At 40.0% G+C, this 16470-nt stretch overlaps 1 protein-coding gene across 3 annotated transcripts in view; it reads right to left on the bottom strand.

Annotated features, from left to right (window-relative positions):
- Positions 1-16470, bottom strand: part of AFF2 (ALF transcription elongation factor 2) — a 563946-nt gene that overhangs the window by 206431 nt on the left and 341045 nt on the right. The gene's annotated exons all lie outside the window — the stretch shown is intronic.

Genomic DNA, 16470 nt, shown 5'->3' with positions numbered 1-16470 from the left:
CAGTAATATTCCAATTGTATAAAGGGGCTCTGTAATGGATAGGTACTCAAGAACACTGAGAAGTTTCCAATTGCTACCCTGAAACTCACCATTAAGGGCATGGATGAGGTTATTTGAGGTCTCCTATGCTCATTTAGCACTTGAACACCTCTCCCACAAGATAAGATCCACGGGTCTTTACTGCTTCATGCCTCTTTGAGCTCAGTTTTCTGCTAGTTAGCCTATTTCTTCAGCCAATTTCAATTTTGAATCTACCAATTCTCCCATTTTTTCTTTGCTAGATGCATTTTAGTTTAGCAGCATCCTTCCTACACATTTTTATGAATGCATTTTACATTTTAGAAACTAAGAAAATTTGGGACCGGAGAGATAGTATAGCAGTAAGGAAATTGCCTTGCACATAGTCAACCCAGGTTCAATCCCTGGCACTCCATATGGTCCCCTGAGAACAGAAAGGAGTAATCCCTAAGCACAGAGCCAGGAGTAAACTCTGAGCACTACTGGATGTGGTCCAAAAATTTAACAAACTTTATAAAAGAAAATCTTCACCCATAATCTTGTCACTATAGCACAATAAGAAATCATTTCAGAGGGTTTGCTGTAGTTTACATTTTCCATAATTTTACAAAATAAGGCCACAGAATGCTGAAGTCTGTTTATTTCACTTAGCACTATATCATCGATTTTCATTAATTTACTGCAGAATCTACAAAGCCATATTTTAATAAATATTTTTCTCAGTGTGAAAATCAGAAATTTATTGACTCTTCCCATCTTGTTAGAAATACAGTAACTATTTTTGCACTTAAATAATTATGTCACGTATAATTTGTTGAATAGATTTCCCCAATTTATTAGCACCGACTGCCTAAAGTGGAATTATAGATAATGACTGCTAAAAAAACATGATGATCACCAATATGATAGCCTCTGGATACAAAGTGCAACAATCAAACTTTAGAATAAGCCCACCCACATGAAAAACACACTATATCACTAATTGTTACGGGAAATACTGTAGCACTGTCCTCCTGTTGTTCATCGATTTTCTCCAGCGGGCCCAATAAAGTCTCCATTTTGAGACTTGTTGTTACTATGTTTGGCATATCGGATACATCACGGGTAGCTTGCCAGGCTTTGCCATGCGGGTGAGATACTCTCGGTAGCGTGCCGAGCTCTCTGAGAGGGGTGGGGGAACTGAACCCGGCTCTACTGGGCTGGCTGCGCACAAGGCAAATTCCCTACCGCTGTGCTATCGCTCCAGCAGTGAGATATCATGTCATACCACAGAGACTGGAACACATCAAAAAGAACAAGAACAATCAGTGCTGGTGCAGATGTGGGGATAAAGGAACTCTCTTTCATTCTTGGTAGTAATGGTGATTGGTCCAGCCCTTCTGGAAAACAATGTGGGCATTCCTTCAAAAGCTAGAAATTGAGCTTCCATGTGATCCCACAAACCACTACTGGGAATATATCCTGAGGGTCCACAAAAGCACAGTAAAAATGACATCTGCACCCGTGCATTCATTGCAGCACTGTTCACAATAACCAGAAACTGGAAACAACCTGAGTGCCCAAGAACAGATGATGGTAAAGGAACTTTGGTACATATACACAATGGAATACTATGCAGCTGTTAGGAAAGATAAAGTCATGAAATTTGCTTATAAGTGGAGGGTCATGGAGAATATTATGCTAAGTGAAACGAGTCATAAAGAGGGGGACAGACATAGAATGACTACACTCAATAGTGGAATATAAAATAACATAACATGAGACTGACACCCAAGGACAGTAGAGACAAGGGCCAGGAATATTGCTCCACAGTTGCAAGCCTGCCTCATGAGCTGAGGGAGAGGGCAGCTGGAATAGAGAAGGGATCACTAGTCAATGATTGTTGGAGGGATTGTTCAGGATGGGAGATGTGTGCTGAAGGTAGATAAGGGACAAAATGATAGCCTCTCTGTATCTATATTGCAAACCATAATGCCCAAAGGTAGAGAGAGAGTATGGGGGAAATTATCTGCCACAGAGGCAGGTGTAGGGGTGAGATTGTGGAAGGGGTATTGGAAAATGTGGTGGTGGAAAATGTGCACAGCTGGAGGTATATGTGTTCGATTATTGCATGACTGAAACTCAAACATGAAAGCTTTGTAACTGCATCTCAAATGATTCAATAAAAAATTAAAAAAAAACATGCTTATCACAGTGGGAGGCTGGGGGTGTGGGATTGGGAGGTGAATCCAAGGACACTGGTTGATGGAAGTTGACATTGACGGTGATATTGGTGCTAGACCATTATTTTTCTAAATCCGAACAATTGGTAACATTGTAAATTTGGTGTTTTATTGAAATAAAATAAAATACAGTGTAAAAACCAGGTTACCAAAGAAAATAAATGGGAGGCATGCTGAGTTCATGAATTGATGAACTCAGCAAGATAAATGAATAAATTCTCCTCAAATTAAATTGCTGATATAATGTTATAGTAACATTCAAGCAAGGTTCATTGTAAATATATACATGATGTATAAATTTAGGTGATATTGTTGAAAACTCAAAATTATGGACCAACAGAACAGACTACAGAGTCAGGAGATAGACCCATATAATAAGGCCAACTTACTTTTTAACCAAAAATTGTAAGTCAATTCAACAGAAAAAAAGATATTGTTTTCAACAAATAATAATACTGGAAGCCAACAAACTAAATAAAGCTGAACCTGGGGGCTGGAGCACAGCGGGTAGGGCAAATGCCTTGCATGTGGCTGACCCCAGTTTGATTCCCAGCACCCTGTATGGTCCCTGGAGCACTGCCAGGAGTAATTCCTGAGTGCAGAGCCAGGAGTAACCCCTGTTGATAGCCAGGTGTGACACACAAAAAAAGCTGAATCTGTACCTCATACTACATAACAAAGTTAACTTTACTCAAAGAAATAAATTCCTAAATATAAAATGTAAAGTTATAAAAATCTTAGAAAAAAATCATGGGAGACAGTTTTTATAGCCTTGGACTAGACAGCAAGGATAAGACTTAATGCCCAAATCACAATATGTAAAAGAAAAAATAACAATTGAAACTCAATAAAATTAAGAGCTTTCAAAAATTACTGTTGTAGTTAATATAATAACTACAATAGCATTAATGTTTATGCTCTTCATATATGGTTATGGCATCCCACCACCTCAGTAACAATGATAGGTCTCATTCTCCTAGCCCTGAAAGAGCATTGAATATGCTCTTTTAAAATATGCTCTTTTAAAATCTCAGGGCTAGGAAGAAGGAGATGTTACTGGTGCCTGCTCAAGGCAATCGACGAACAACAGGATGATCGTGATTGTGATCATGATCCCACCACCTCAAAACTGTCCCCAAACCATCCTTCTGTCACTTCTAGTCCACCTCTTCAATTCCCACCCCCTACCAGGCTTGGTAATCACAGTTTTCTAAACTGGGGTTGAGACCATAAAAAACTATTCAAGATCATAAAGATCATATATCATAAACAACTATTGTTTGCAAAAGGACACCATCAAGATAAGACATCAGAAAAAAATATTTGACACAATTAAGAGAAAATATTTGCCAATCATATATTTGACCCAGGACAAATCAACAATAAAGTAGCAAACTAATTTTTAAAATGAACAAAGAATTTGAGTAGAAAGTTCATCAGAGAAGATATCACGGTCATGGTCCTCCCATTGTTCATCGATTTGCTTGAGCGGGCCCAGTAACGTCTCCATCATGAGACTTGCTGTTACTGTGTTTGACATATCGAATACATCACAGGTAGCTTGCCAGGCTCTGCCATGCGGGTGAGATACTCTCGGTAGCTTGCAGGGCTCTCCGAGAGGGGCGGAGGAATCAAACTTGGGTCAGCCATGTTGGCTGCTTATAAGGCAAACGCTGTACCGCTGTGCTATGGCTTAAGATCAATATTGCCTTGCAGGTATGAGACTGTGGGTTTTATCCCTGGCACCATACCAAAAAAAAATCAAAACGAAAAGATTTTCAACATCATTAGCTATTTGGGAAATACAATTAAAGAGCCCAATATTATATCACTGAAAACCTATCATAAAGGCCCAAAGAAAATATTGTAATGGCATCAAGGTCTGGCAAAGATGCTGAAAGGCTGATTCATATGCTGCCGGGTCAAGGCAAAGAAGTACAGACTCTTCAAATAATTCAGCACCCTTAAAAAATAAAATTAAACATGGAACTGAAGAGCTTGTACAGAAGACACTTGTCATACACACAGCCACCTCTTTTCAAACTGCAGTACCGCATAGAGCACAGAAACAGGAGTAGCTCCTGAGCATCACCAGGTGTGGTCCAAGAACAAAAGAAAAAATTCTGAATAAAGTTAAACATATACCTGACCCAGTAATTCCCTTCTGACATACTAAAATAATTTAAAAAATACAACCACAATTAATTATTTTAGAGATAATAATATTATCATCACTATTAATATTATTATTATTTTAAATTATTATTTAATAATTATCATTGTTATTTTAGGGGCTGGAATGATAGCACAGTGGATAGGGTGTTTGCCTTGCATGTGGCTGACCCAGGTTCGACTCCTCCGTCCCTCTTGGAGAACCTGGCAAGCTACCAAGACTATCCTGCCCGCATGGCAGAGCCTGGCAAGCTCCCAGTGGCATATTCGATATGCCAAAAACAGTAACAACAGGTCTCACAATGGAGACATTCCTGGTGCCCGCTTGAGCAAATCGATGAACAACGGGACAACAGTGCTACAGTGCTACATGCACAAAACAATCGATATATGGTTGCTGATAATAACATTCCTCATAAACACCAAAACCTAGAAACCACCCCAGTGTCCTTCAGTGGGCGAACGTGTAATAAAATGTGGTGTAACCATGTAATTAAATGCTACTCAGAAAGAGAAAGATATGAACTATTGAGACATCCAACAACTTGAGTGAATTTGAAAGCAGTATGCTGAATGAAAGAATCTCTATGGAATGATGACACACTGGTTGTGTTTACATGACATTCTAGAAATGGCAAAACCTCAGGGACAGAGAACAGATCAATAGTTACTAGGGGTGGAGGTAGCAACCTGCTATTTACGCGGCTGAATACAAAAGAGCTACATGAAAAAAATCTTGGGAATTCTTTTGCATTCTATCAGAGGTGGTAATTACAGGAATTTGTTTACATGTTTAAAACTTGCACAAGTGTAAATTTCAAAAAGTAAATTTTGCACGAGATAGTGCACTGGTTAAAGTGCTTGCCTTGGATATGTCTGACCTGGGTTTGATCCCAGGCATCCCATATGGTCCCCTGAGCCCTGGAGGAAATATTCTTTAGAGTAAGCCCTGAGCACTCGCTGGCTAGTCCCCTTACCAAAAAAAGTTATCAAATATAATTTTTAAATGCATGTGCTTTCCAGAAATCAATAGTACATGTGAAGTACAGTTAGGTAGGATAGGGCAGAAAGGAATCTTTTCTTTTTATAGTTCTAGTTGTTAGTTCTAGAGAACAGGGGTCAGCACTACCTCTCAGTCTAAATTGGTCCCACTGCTTGTTTTCATTAATTTTTTTTGGAACAGTCACTACACTTCTTTTTTCCTGTTTTTAGAACTGCTCTGGGTATTGAATCGCTGTGAGATAGATACAAAGCTGTTTCTCCCTACATTCCATTTGCATATTGCCTACAGATACTTTCATGCTAAGATATCCTAGTTTAGTTGTTCGCACAAAACTCTTACGGTCTAAGAAAGCCAAATTATTCATAATCTAACTCTTTATAGGAAGTTTCCAATCCTTTTCTGGGTGCCTTGTATTAATATTTTTAGGGGCAGTAATATATACTCATGTTAAACATTTTTGTGCACTCGAAACTACAGTGGTTCAATTGTATTACCATCTGTGACACTGCCATCAAACTTCACTGTATTCGATTAGGTCTATCTGTTTTCCTAGTTTTGACATGGCAGGAATAACGTGGTTGTCATTAGCAATGTCTCCTTTGTTATTCTACACTGGATTAGAGGCTGAGCTGTGCAGTGATTATTTAAAACCTACTCCTTCAACACCAATCTTTCTGGTGAAAGGCAGAATGGATAATGGGTAACAATATGAACTCAGAAGTCAGAATGTCTGGGCTGAGATCTTTGCTCTGCTACTGCTGAGCTTCGAAAGTCACTTAAGCTCTAAGTATTTCCATTTTATTATCTGTATCAGGGGATGATAATAGTACTTGTTTCCTGGCTTTGGAATGCTGATGATATTAATTACTATTGTGAAATCTTCAGAACAGTGACAGATACAGGAAAATGCTCTGTAATATTGGTATTGTGTGTGTATTTAATTCAGGCCAGCCGACGGTCCAATCCTATCTGCAACCTGAGTTCCAATCCTGTCTTATCCACTTAGGAGCTGTCTGATTCAATGTCTTTGAAGCCTCTAATATACCCTTGACCTCATTTGTCAGTGGTCTCTGGGTAACGAGACAAAAAGTACTGCTGGAAAAAAATGTATAATTTACAAATAGATCTCTATGTAAACTTTATATCTTTAATATCACCAGTATCCCTACCAGGACCTGTCAAACTTCCTGCACCCTGTCAATAGGCCTCACTCCCTTTCAATGACTGTTTCCAACTTTTCCCAATTTCCTTAAATCTCTGAACCTTTCCTTTACCCATTCCTGTCAGCTCATCAGGAGACTGAACTATTCACATTTGGAGGTGATAAACTATACCTCTGAAATGCTATCATGTCACACACTAATGCTAAATCAGTTAAAAGGTGAACATTTAAAAAACATCAGTTAAAAAGAAAAATTAAATCTTTCATATTTTATTCTAATATTTTGTTTCTATTAAAAACCTTTAGTGCCTACTGAAATGTTGGTGATATCATCTTCTTATTCAAGAATGCCTTTGGATTTATTTATTTTTCCATCTTTCACAGTTACTTAGTCTGTCCACAAAGCTCTGGCAGATTTCTTTTGAAATGAATTACTAAAGCTAGATTCTTTGCCGTTGCTTTACATAGGGTTGTAGTGATAGCACAGCGGGTAGGGTGTTTGACTTGCATGCGGCTGACCCTGGTTCAATTCCTCTGCCCCTCTCAGAGAGCCCGGCAAGCTACCGGGAGTATTTCACCCACACTGCAAAGCCTGACAAGTTCCCTGCAGCATATTCGCTATGCCAAAAACAGTAACAACAAGTCTCACAATGGAGATGCTACTGGTGCCCGCTCGAGCAAATTGATGAACAGCAGGAGGACAGTGCTACAGTGCTGCTTTACATAGAAAAACTTTCTCTAAATATCTATTTTGTATGCTGAAATTTTGAGGAATTGCTTTATTGTTTGTAATGGTGTTTTAGGGGTTATCAGGAAAACTATAGATGTAGAATATCCACACACTGATTTTATTAATTTGTGAGGGGCCACATTCAGCAGTGCCCAGAGCTTATTCATGGCTCTGTATCCTACCTGTTATACTATATTTTGGGCCCATATTTTACTGATTCTAGATTATTAAAATATCTCTTAATTTTCTAGTTTAGTAATCTTGGTAAACATTTATAGTACTATTACATAAGAGTTGTGATTTCAAAAATCTTGTCTTTTATTATTGAATATAATAGGAATGGTGCCAAAATTTCCTAGTAAAATGTAACATTAGCTTTAGGGTTGGAAATATATTTTACCACATTAAGGATGTTTACATGGGTTTTTTTTTTGCAACGCTCAGGTGTTATTCCTTGCTCTGCACTCAGGAATTACTCCTAGCAGTGCTTGGGGGACCACATGGGATGCTGGGAATCGAACCCTGGGTCAGACGCGTGCAAGGCAAACGCCCTACCCGCTGTGCTATTGCTCCAGCCCCAAGGATGTTTACATGTTTTCCAAATTTTTATCAAGAAAGAAAATAGAGTTTTTTCAAGTGTCTTTTGAATCTATGAAGATGATCTTGTACTGTTTTCTATTTATAAAAGGCATTATATAAATGAACTTTCTAATACTGGGATATAGTTTCACATTTTTATAATGAAAAAAATATGTATGCCATGATAAAGTGAGCTTCAAAGCTCTAATCCTGTTAGTATTTCATTGGATATTTGCATTAATATTTATAAGTGCTATTACTCCATAATTTAATTTTTATGTTGTTTTTGACAGACTTTTCCGAAACATACTTTGCCATTTTTTCTTCTTGTTCTCTGTCTGCAATAGTTGAGCTTTGTTATTAGTTAATGATTTGTCTGAATTTCCCCACCAAAAGGCCATCTGGGACTAATGATCCTATTAATAGGTCAGTCTCCATTTCATTATTAGTATAAGTCTATTTGGATTTTCTCTCAATCCTTTTTCAAAAGATAAACAGCCCAACTTTATCTAGATGCTTACATTTATTTGCAGAGCTGAGTAACTTGCCACTCGTAATAACTTTAATTTTTTCTGTGTTTGAGTAATTAATTCTATTTATTATTTTTCTTTTGTATATACGTGCTTTTTCCTTGTTGGTGACTCAGGCTAACAAATGATCTATTTGTTTCTTTTCAGGAAAAAAAAACATTTTTAATGTGAGAATTCTAATGCTTTTAAGAATCATTAATTTGCAGCTCTTGATTAATCTACCTTTAAATAGCATCTTTCAGCTCTTATATCACTACATTGATTCTTATTTTAGCACATAATATTGCTTAATTTATTAACAATTCATATAAATGTGATTAGCATAGCTTTAATTTGTTCGCTGGCAACATTTTTTGCTACATTTCTGCCTGTTATTTTATTATTACTAATATTTTAATGACAAAAGTTCTTTCTGGGCCAGATGTTGACAAGGCACTTTTATGTTCAGTGGGGATTAAGCTATAAAATCTAGTAGAAACCCTCTTCCATATTCCAGGGTATATGATTGAGTGCTTTGGTTTTCTCTTTCATCTATTTATTTATTTTTGGACCATATTCAGTTGAGTTCAGCCTGGCTACTGTGCACTCAGGGATCACATTGGGGGACAGGGGAATAAAGGGGGAAATGCAGGGGACTCTATGAGATGCTGGTGATCAAACCTAGGTCGCCCCATGTAAGGCAAGCACTTTACCTGCTGTACTATCTCCCCAGCTCCTGGCCTCTTATCTTATCAACAGAGAGCAACCCGGCAGGATGCTCACACACTATTATCTCACTTTTCCACCTTGTTTCAGGAACAGGTGTGTTTTCCAAATATTTATTAGTTGTGCTATCGCTCCAGCCCAAAAAGTCACTACTTTTTGTTTCTCACTTTTCTTACTGTGTTTGGCATATCGAATCTGTCACGGGTAGCTTGCCAGGCTTTGCCATGTGGGCAAGATACTCTCGGTAGCTTGCCGGGCTCTCTGAGAGGTGCGGAGGAATCGAACTCGGGTCGACCATGTTGGCTGCATGCAAGGCAAACACCCTACCCGCTGTGCTATCGCTCCTGGAGTGATAGCACAGCGGTAGGGTGTTTGCCTTGCACGCAGCCAGCTCGGTCGAGCCGGGTTCGATTCCTCCACCCCTCTCAGAGAGCCTGGCAAGCTACCGAGAATATTCAATATGCCAAACACAGTAAAAAAAAGTCTCACAATGGAGACGTTACTGGGCCCGCTCGAGCAAATTTATTAGTTACTTTGCCATATTTTTTTCATTGACTCCCACCTTTTCCCTTTCTTGATATATTTATGTATACCCCAGACTTAATCCAAGGAAGCTCCCATCATAAACTCCCGCAACCATTTCCACGCCTACAAATAAATTATCTTTGCTTTTTGTGATGGATCACTTATAAAGTCGATACTTCAACAGTGATCCCCCAGGTCCATGACCATTGGAACCATTTTTTGAGCCTTCCTTGTTTGACCTCCAAAGAAAAAATTGTAAAGTGTCAATACAATAATAAAATATACAAATAAAATTCATAAACATAAAATTTAAAATGTAAATAAAATAATAACAAATTTTAGGCATCATATAAGAGATCAGTTGTGAATTTGCATTCCTTCTTTTCATTCTCTGTACTTCTTTTGGTGATTAAAGAAAAGCAATGAGGCGAGTCTGTCTTTATTCTTTCAGCTCAAAACTAGAATATGCATATTCAATTGATTCAGTGAGACTACCTTCTTGATTCATTTTCCAGAGACACTAGTTTTTCCTTCATGTGGCTGCAAATACAATGGTTCACCCCCTCAAGCTATTCCTGCTCCCACACCCCCACCCCCAACCAAGAGCAGCCAAGACCAAAAAGCAGATTTTCAAGCAACAGTTGGAAAGTATTATTTTCTTCAGATAAGCTTAGACTGCATTTTGGCAAAACAATACATTGTTTCATGACACCCCTCAACACACCCAAAAGAAAGCAGGTGTAAATTCTCCATGTGGTTCACATTCTCACCTGCTATCACTCCATTCAATAGAAACTAATAAATCACCATATTCACAAAAAGAAACAGTTTTGACAGAAAACAGACTTATTTTCACAGCACACCTAAGATATATAGGTACCCAGGTATTTCCTCGGCTGTTTTAAAGGGGCTACTCTTGCTGGCTCTCTGGGCTGCTGAATGTCGAACTGCTCAATTCCTGGTATTTGATATCTTCTCTTCCCTGACATGTTCTGAGTCTGACAGGCTCCCATGATTCACTCGGCCAGTCACCTCGTTATTCACGTTATTCATTTTCCTCAATGACGCCTGTAGAATCATTTAAAATTCCCATCATACACTAGCTGCAAACCCCCAGATTCCACATGAAAATATTTAAACTGCTTGACAGGCTCTCGGTGCATTTGGAAGCACACTGGATGGCTTACCTATATTGTTCATATAATCGTTGCTATAATTAAATTTAGCATCTTTCTTCGGGGTTGGTTTGTGTTTGAGAAAAGAGAAAACGATTACTGGGAGGCAAATAATGGGTAATATCTCTTATGGGCTAATTTGGATCTATGAATAGCTCACCTCACATATGCATGCAACGTATTAAGTCCATTAGTGCTTTGAATTAGCTTCAGAAAAGGTAATTTCTCCACATAATTTACCCAGTCAAGGGCATTCTCACCTGCTGATAAATTTACATATTTCCCAATGTCATTAGGTATGAGCTAGTCATCAAAAAAGCAGAGGGCACAATCATTAGTTCATTTATTTGATTCCATGAATGTTAACATTAATTATAGTCTAACTTATATTTTGTGATTGTTGTCTTTCTTGGCTGGAACCTGCATTACTATTTCAAGAAGCTATAATTTTAGAAGTCCATACCAGTATAAAATAGATGATCTTTGAATCATTCCAGAAGGTTTAATATTTAAGAGAGCTATAGAGAAAATCTTTTTTATATGATTCCAATTTGAACATTATTTATACATTAATTTGACAGGCTATAAAATCAATTGCCTAATTATTGGTTAAATTTATAAAAGAGATTCTACTGAAAGGTGCTTGATTATGCTGCATAGTTATGATAATATAATCAAATTTCCTTTCAGACATAATTGTATGGCCAATTTTATTCCCTGATCCCCCCTCCTCTCTCTCTTTCTCTCTCTCTCTCTCTCTCTCTCCAGAATTGTTTTTAAGCTGTGTTCCCCTTAAAAGTGGAAAATAGAAAATAGAGCACATTGTTATACTGTAATTATTTGGTGAGTTCTTCCATGCTAAAACTGTAAACCTAAACACAGTTCTAATAAGTAGAACTGCCATAATTTTGAAAGCTGTAAACACAGATCATGATGTAATCAAAAAGAGGTGCTCATGTCAGTATTTACCAACCTGTCCATATGGCAGGCAGAGATCTGTAAGATGACACAGTTTATCAAATCAAGTTCTCTAAATCTTAGCTAGCAAATTCAACATCGCTCATAAACAGTGAATTACCATTACAGATGTTTGTCGAAATTATCAACTACTGAAGGTACTTCACTAGGAAACACAATCTGTTCGGCGTCGAATCGAAGAGAAGCACAGTATCTGCATTTTTGATCCTAGAAAGCACTTAATTGATAGCTTGTTGGTATTTTTTAAGTAAACTCTTGCTATGAACAAATAAATCATACTGCTGCAGAACGAATAATCATTGAACATCCATCGTTTGCTAGCAGCATTTAGTGCAAGCTGCTCTCCTTGGCTTAACTCTTCCAGAAATGATTACTCTAGGACCCATAAAACCCCGTGGAGCTCAGGAAAGAAGCTGCTGCCGCTGCCCGTATTATTACATATGAGCAGCTTAGGAATCCCTCATATGATAGATGAATTGTAACTGCAAAATGCCATCACTGGGGCCAGAGTTATTATTTTTCATCTCTGTACTCGAGGGCAGCTTGACTCTAAAGAGAAAATGGCATGCTGACTGCTGACGGAAGCAAGTACGCAGGCTGGGCTGCACCGCACAGATTGCTGCCTTTAAGTTTCTGATTTGTAAAATTTATAATAAGCAGTAATATACTTGACAAGTCACAAAGACATCGGGATTCCTGCAGCTTGTGTTGTGGGAGAAGGGCAGTTTGGCGCAAAGGTGTCGTGGACTGGTGAATTCTGGTTTGAACAACTACTTGAAATTATTTGGGCATAATTGAATTCATGCAAATGAAGGAAGCGACAGAAACTGAAATGAAGTGTAGGTTGATGCCATTAAAATGTGAATCATAAAAAAAGACTGGAGCTTGTGAAATAAGGTTGGAGAGGAGTAAGCCAACAGGCTGAGGGTACTGAACAGCATGAAGTCAGTTGGAGAGCTGGGGGGAAAGTTACTTAACCCTTTCCTGCTCTGTAAAATATTACTAACAATATCATCCTCTGGAGTTTTTGAGAAGATTTTACCACAAAATCTGCTTGACTCTCACCCTGGTCAATAGTAAATTTCTATTATTATTTCTTTTATTGATAGCAGTGCCCTATTACTGTTATTTTGTTATCTAAAATAAGACTTGTAAACTTACAAAAAATAGCTGGAGAAAATAATTCATTCCCAAGATCTGCTCTGATTATGTTAGATGCTGGTATTCTTGAAAAGGGAGGGACTGGAGTGATAGCACAGCGGATAGGGCGTTTGCCTTGCACACAGCCAACGTGGGTTTGATTCCCACCATCCCATATGGTTCCCCGAAGCACCACCAGGAGTAATTCCTGAGTGCAGAGCCAGGAGTAACCCTTGAGCATCGCTGAATGTGACCCAAAAAGCAGAAAAAAAAAGTGAGATGTCAGTCCATGTCTGAAGGGGCTCCCATTGTGTGGTTTTAGGATAAGGTACAATGTGAAATAAACATTGTTTTCAGGACAATTAGGATGTGAAATAAACTCCAGGTTGATTCTCTACCTCAACCTGTACAGTGGTCTTCCTGGACTGCAGGTCAGTTATAACACCTCTGGACCTCTGCTTCTGAAATAACAAGAGACTACATGTTTCATAGGATCAACAACGGGTAGTGATTGTTGAAAGCAGTCACGTGCTAGAGAGGGAAATTAAGTCATTAATTGGGTCTAGTCCGCTTGGAACTAAAGTCCAGGCACCCTGTAAGGAGACGAGAGCAAGAAGTTAAAGCCATGGAAAATCAGGCAAGTCAGTAATGATGTATTGTGAGAAACAAGGAGGACTATGGTATATTAAGGGGGCTGGGAATGCAGAGAAAGGGTAGGGGAAGAACTGGTCTGGAAAGTTGCTGAGTCCCTAATGGGTGAAATGGTGAGAAAAGCTTTCAAAGAAACAAACTGGTTTGAACTTGAATAGACTTTTGAGAACATCATTCGGGGTACAGGGTGGGATGGGGTCAAAATAAAACCAACAGGCAAATGTTTCTCCTTTTGCCTGGGGACTAAAGGACTAAACTCTGTGGACATGAGTTGTATATTCTTGAGAAAAACCATCTGTCTTGATGTGAGACATAGATTTGGGGGGTGTATGCATTTCCTGCTGTGCCATGGGAGGGAGAGGAGGGGTAGGATGTAGGAAAGTTGGGTGCGGGGAGCAACAGACCAGGAGGTTCACCTGTCAGAGGTGAAGAGTCTGTGATTTGCTGATTCAGTCACTGCAGGCAGGTGGAGTAAGGGAACGGCGAACAATTAACCCCTGGTTTAGAGATTGAAGGACTGACAGGCCACATAGGTAGGAAACTGAGGAATATCCTGCTCAACTGGATGTTAACCTACCCTTCCCTGTCCTTGATTGGATCTCCGTCCCAAATTCCTTCCCTTGGGGGAGGAGTTGCACTGCCCTTCCTGCAGGCTCTGCTGAGCTTGAAACGCAATGACTGAAAACAGAGGGAGACAAAGAAAAAAGGTACTTTCTCCTAAAGATAGAAGCAGGAGGTGGGCAGGTGGCAACAGACCAGGACCCTGGGATAACAAAGATGTCCGGCAAATGGAATCTATGAAAATGGGTAAGGAATCTGCAAAGTTGCAAATGCAATTTGAGGACATCTCCTTTTATTCTATTCATGGGGAGTCCAGCTTGTTATTTTTCAAAAATAGAAATCTCAGTCATCAATAATGTTGTTGCAGGTGGAGGTGGGGGTGGGGGGAATTCCATACAATTGGTGGCCCTTCCACAAACAAAAAGGACATTTTCATAGGACTTTTGTTATTTTCTCCAGGGGCGCTGTCTTTCATGAGCAGATTAAAGCAACCTGCTTTTTTTTTTTTGCTTTTTGGGGTCACACCCGGTGATGCACAGGAGTTACTCCTGGTTCATGTACTCAGGAATTACTCCTGGCGGTGCTTGGGGGACCATATGGGATGCTGGGAATCGAACCCAGGTCGGCCTGGGTCGGCCGCGTGCAAGGCAAATGCCCTACCCGATCTGCTATCACTCCAGCCCCAGCAACCTGCTTTTAACCTACTTTCCACGTTGAAGTAGTGACATTCTGTTGTTTCTCGAAGTGGCCTCTCCCACAGACTGGGCCTCTAACAGGTGTTCATCCCTCTACACCTGCCTAGTCATCATGAGAACCACCTCAGCACCAGGGCCACGCTGCACTCAAGTCAAGAATTCTAATGGTGGCAAATTCCCGGTCATCTGAGATGGGTCCTGACTTCTCTGGAGAATTAAGCAAAGCCCACTGAGGTTATCTGGGAAAATGGGAGCAGCACAAAGACGAAGCGAGAGGCTTCTTGAAGGAAGGCAGCCATCACAGTGGCTAGATTTGGCATGTCTGACCTGTCTCCACCCAACGGGAAAGAGTGAGCTGGTTGCATCCTATTTTGTGGTTATCAAAACAAGTGCCTGCCCTCTCTCTTTCTCGTCCCAAGCCCTAAATCTCAGGAGAGGGTTGCTAAGCTCCTATCTCACAAAAGTCACCAGGTATCCCTAATTCACACAGTCCCATCTGTGATCCGAATCATCAGACTCCTCTCTTAAATTAATATTTCAGAGCGATGTTCTTGGACTGAAGCAGGTGCATGAATATCCAGCACAGGTGAAATCAGGCACCCGGCAGCCTGGGTGTAAACAGCTTTCTGCTCTGCGTGGTGCTGAGGCGGCCTTTCCACTAGGGCGCCCACGAGCACTAGACTGCTGAGAAGGCACTGCAGGACACGCAGGGGGCTGGGGAAAGGGGGAGGTGTGGTAAGTGAAGGGAAGGGGGGGCAGCATTTTCCCTGGCACAAGGTTGTTTGCTTTCCCCAAGGGGGCCCTGCTTGGCTTTCTCATGGCTTCACTGATTGCCATTTATCATAATAACAGGTACTTAGGTGTTGCCTGGCTGCGTAGACAGGAATTAGGATGGGTACTTTCGTCCTCATTTAGAGTCAGGGAGTGAGATTCAGAAGCACAAAGTCATCTGGCCAATCCACAAACCGATGGAACAGTGGGGACTTGAACTCACTCCCATGATGCACATTCTTCATTCGACTGCCATGCGTCACTGCACACCCCAACCATGTTCTGAGAAGCACACATCATCAGACAGAACCATCACTGTGCACATGTCCCAGAGTGTACACTACTCTCCGCGTACTACATTTACATGTCACTGTCCTGGAAATTTCAGAGGAAATCTTAGAAAAAGAGGAGCTGGGTCCTCCAGGACTTCTTACTGCTCCTTTAGGGCACTGTAATATGTGCCATGAGCCCACCAGGCAAAAGGAACTTGGAAGCTGCTGTTACATATGCAGTCCATCCTTGACCAAAATAATACTGTGTGATAAATGGCTGTCTTATACCAAAATCCAGAAAAAGGAGAGACACTTTTATAGCTTGGTTTTATTTTTCACCTCCATATATTCACTTATTTTGAGGAAGGGAGTGGCCATCTATTGCAACTTATTGCTGTCTCCTTGTCATTCCCAATCATGAATTCATACCCATTAGAAACATTTACTGCAACTTTCTACCATTCTCACGCCTCCCTTTCTTTCCTCCCCTCCTGCATTTCATCTCCTCTATCTATGACACAATTCCTATAAGCAAGTGCCATCAATAAAGTCACAGAAGGCAGCAGTAAAGCCGACTTGAG

This window comes from Sorex fumeus, unplaced genomic scaffold (genome assembly GCF_029834395.1).
Source record: "Sorex fumeus unplaced genomic scaffold, SorFum_2.1 ptg000075l, whole genome shotgun sequence".
In the NCBI taxonomy this organism is placed as follows: Eukaryota; Metazoa; Chordata; class Mammalia; order Eulipotyphla; family Soricidae; genus Sorex; species Sorex fumeus.
The sequence above is the reverse complement of the archived record's forward strand: the minus strand, read 5'-3'. Positions and strand labels throughout refer to the sequence as shown.